General features: G+C 33.8%; 1 pseudogene; it reads left to right on the forward strand.

The window, feature by feature from the left end:
* Positions 1–3,928: 3,928 nt before the first annotated feature.
* On the forward strand, positions 3,929–4,047 carry LOC145247059 (5S ribosomal RNA; annotated as a pseudogene).
* The last annotated feature ends 321 nt before the right edge of the window (positions 4,048–4,368 follow it).

Raw genomic sequence — 4,368 nt, forward strand, 5'->3', positions numbered from 1 at the left:
AAATATACAGAAGTATAACAACTGGCGCGTTTTAAACATAACATCATCCAACTGCAGGATATCAGATTATTATCAATGCTGGGACTATTAATCTAAATCGGGATTCGGATCTTTTTGGGGTATTGGAATCGGAAAAGCTTGAGCCTATTTTCCGATGCCAAAACCGATTCCTTAAATTATTTTTTTATTTGATTTTGGTTTAAGAAACATCTTCCACTGCTTGTAGTAATAATAAACTAATAAATATTTATTGATTTAAACTTCCAGTAAGACTAAAATCTCTAGATCACCCCCTCATATGTATTTTTACGTTTGAATAAATATAGGTACATTTAACATGTGTTTCTACAGTAATTGGGACAAAATAACACTTTATTAGTAAAATATTTAGAGATTTATAAAGAATCGGAATCGGTAATTGTATTGGAATCGGGAATTTAGTACGGAATCAGTAAGTGTATCAGAATCGGGAAAAATGTTAGATGCGTCCTATCACTAATTATTATAGTCTAATAATGTATATATTTTATGGATTAGGTACTATATAATTTTTCTCCATCTCTCCTGAACACTCGCTTAGTCTAATCCCACAAATCCAGTAATCACAATGGGTGCATAGATATAGACTGATCTCGAGCAACTATGTGCTGGATGAAAAGATATAAAACCACTCCACACGACACACACATAACATCATCAATTCTAAAGGATACGTGCAGTCTTAAAAAAAAAAGAAAAAAAAAACATTCTTTTCGTGTCATATTCACAGCAGGTATTTCTAAGAAATGAATGAACTTTTGTTTGTAATTTATTTTTGCCAATCAATCGCTCTGAAGAAATCTTTTAACTGAAGACGAAATGTTGATAAACTCACAAATGATTCAAGTTATCTTTTTTATCTTCATGTAGATTATAAAGTAGATACCTTTAAATCGGTTGGAATAAAAAGGTTTTAGTATAAATACCAGCAAAAGAAGGAACCAAGAGGGGAAAAAAGAGTTAACATTGAAAGTGCACATAAATGCAATATGTCACTTCTAAGTTTGTAATTTTAGACTGGGCTAATGTTTAAGAGAGTTGGAGAAATTTATAAGATTTTAGCTTATAAGTAGTCATGAGACGATTCAAATATGTTTCATGATTCCGAGACAATTACTGATTCCGATTTTTTTCATATTTTTAAATATAGAGTTGTTTTATTTGTGTGAGGGGAGGGGGTTCAAATTACCATGAAAAATATTTAATGTGTTCATACGTTTTCACAAATGAAAAATACACTTGTGATGGTAATCAATAGATTTTAGTTTTACTGGTACTTTAAAATGAGTGAAGGCTTTTTTTTAGAGAAGCGGTGATATCGCCTTACAACTTTTTAACACTTTTTATATCACATGTAAATCGTAATATCTCAGAGTTGGCAACGGAGCTCGTCTGTCTATTTAATTTGCTCGACTTCGGAAAGATAAATATTCAATAGTTTTCGCTCGCCGCATGTGGATTAAGCCTTTTCCTATAATTAATTCTGGCGGCATTTTTCCGGTTTCCCCCTACCCCCGCGTTCCGCAGTAAATGGAATGCTACTCCGACGTCAACAGTTGACCTCATTAAGTCATTAAAACGTGCACCTGCCAAATCTAAGTAATTAAATAAATTCAAACGCGTTTCCGTTGGTATGTCGCGGTGGTGCAATGGTTAACGTCGCACGTATTTTTTCACACTTTAATTTACAATTTTGCCTCAAGGGTTCCGGTTCGATCCTCATACTTACCTACCAAAACATTTTTTTTTATTTTAACGCGCCTTCCCCGGAGTTTTGATTTACGCAAAACCACACACACCTCCAAACACTCGGGCAACGCCGGGTACCCCTCGCTAGTTCATATATAAAAATATGTTTACGTACACAAGTGTTGAAGTCAAAGTTTATCAATGTGCGCATATAGATGCGTGCGTGTACGTATTATTTAACGTTCACGTGTATGCGCCTTAAACCGTATTGGATCCTTGGGTATTATCGACGAAATTATAAGGCGCGTTCCAAAAGTAATGACTCCTATTTTTTATTCGCCTGAATGGATCAAAAAAGATTCCAAATTGCATGGTTATGATGACTGAAATTATACAAGTGGGGACGATAAAACTGTTGCCCCAAAAAAACAATACTACAACTTTATTTTAAAACTTTTATTGAAAAAAAAAATCAATTTTTCACTTTATTATGTAGTAGAGCTGACATCTATTCAATGTAGCCGCCTTCAGCCTCAATCACCGCCTCGATACGGGTTCGGTACTAGGAGCATGTCTTTTCTGCAAACGCCGGTGGAAGCTTGGCGAATACTCGGCGGATGACCATGATCAGGCTGGCTTTGGTGTTGTAGGAGGTAATGTTGGTGATGTTCCCGACGTATGAACAAACAAAATAGTCCAGCGGTTTCAGGTCGGGGTAGGAGGGGAGCAGTGAGAGAAGGGTACAAAGTTGTAGCACTAGATGTATCAGAATTTTTGTAGGAATTTTTGACACCCCTAACACGAAACTGCGAATAAAATATAAAAAAAAACTCGTAATTTCTCTTTTAAAAGTGGGTTATTTATTTTCTTTATGGATTATACTTCCAAAATAAATTATTAAAGTTGTATAAAAAGTAATAGAAATATTATTTTTTTATCTTTTTAAAAAACAGTAATGAAATTAAATGTAATTTTACGAGTTCAGTATTTTTCAATTTTAAAACTTTATAAATCTATTAAAATTTTTCTATTGATTGTATTTTTACGATAATGCGAAATTTTATGCTCTTTCCAATAAACCGAATATAATATTTTAGACAACCGTTTTTTTTTAATTCACGCCCCCCCCCTATTTTGAAATGTCTATTAAAAAGTAAATACTTAATTTATGTGCCAAAATTTTATATATGGCATATTGAAGATAAAAGATCTATAAATAATATATTCTAATTAAAAAAAAAACACAAAACAGATTTTTGGAAATTTACCTGTAAAGTCCGAAGTTTAAAACCTAAAAAAAAAGTTGTTTGTATTTTTTGTTGCTCCTTTAATTGAAAAAAAAAATAGTGGTTGAATTACATTTTTCGAGTAGTTATAAGCTTGGAAAGACAGGGGGGTCGAATTATTCAATATTTTTCACGAAGTTTCTTACACACCTATTGTAGCACTCCTAAAGCCAAGCCTCTTTGGACTTGTGGGCTGATGCTGAGTTCTTCTACCACACTCGGGGTTTTCCAATGGCCACCTGATTGCTCCAGAAGATCACTACACTCTTCAGTAGATCTAGGTACACTTTGGTGTTGATGTTCAAGTCGACTTCAAAGATATGAGGTGGCATGATGAAGCACTCACTTTAAACCACACCAATAGTCATAGCCGTGGCGAGAAACTTTGTTTTCTTCACTCTGGCACGTCCCTGTTATTTGTGGCCATCCCGCAGTGCATTTTGAGGGTGCTGGCAATGGTCCTGTTGTCATAACTTGGATCAGTAGAAAGCATAAATTGTACAGCAGCGCATCTCCTATCTCGCTTGTTGAACCTTGTGTCACTTTCAGACATAATAGAAGGTGGCTATCATTTTTGGGATTTGTACACAACTGGCCAACTAGTAGACAGTATGCAACAAAAAAGAAAACCGATCACATTAAACCGAAATGGAATTATGTCGACAGAGGGAGTCTCGAAATAAAGACGAAACGTTGATGAACACATAATACGTTTTGTTGCTTTTTATTTCTCTCTCTCTCTCTCTATCTATCTATCTATCTATCTATCTATCTATATATATATATATATATATATATATATATATATATATATATATATATATATATATATATATATATATATATATATATATATATATATATATATATATATATATATATATATATATATATATATATATATATATATACACACACACGGCATAATCACGTTGACACACCGGTTACCGTCAGATCACCGAAGTTAAGCAACGTTGAGCCTGGTCATTACTAAAATGGGTGACCAATTTGGGAAGTCCAGGTGCTGTATGTAGAAGGACGTCGACACCTCCCTGCAAAAAAGTTGCAAAAACCTAACGTCGTCATCTCCCCTAACGGAGGTATACATGCGACTGGGGACCGCTTGTGAATTTCATACTCCTATACGGAGGAAGTCGATTAAACCCTGAATAGGGTAGGTGCTGACTGCACACACACATATATAGTGTAAAAGATATTTTTTCCTTAATCCATGTAGTTTAAAAAATAAGCTCTTCTCCTCAGAGCAAATAGTCAAATAAAAAACATTCTAGTTTGCATGAATTCAAAATCGTAGAAAATTATGAGTAAAAGAATTTTGAATATCTTTTAAAAG

This window comes from Euprymna scolopes, chromosome 24, assembly GCF_053919585.1.
Source record: "Euprymna scolopes isolate OS-2025 chromosome 24, ASM5391958v1, whole genome shotgun sequence".
In the NCBI taxonomy this organism is placed as follows: Eukaryota; Metazoa; Mollusca; class Cephalopoda; order Sepiida; family Sepiolidae; genus Euprymna; species Euprymna scolopes.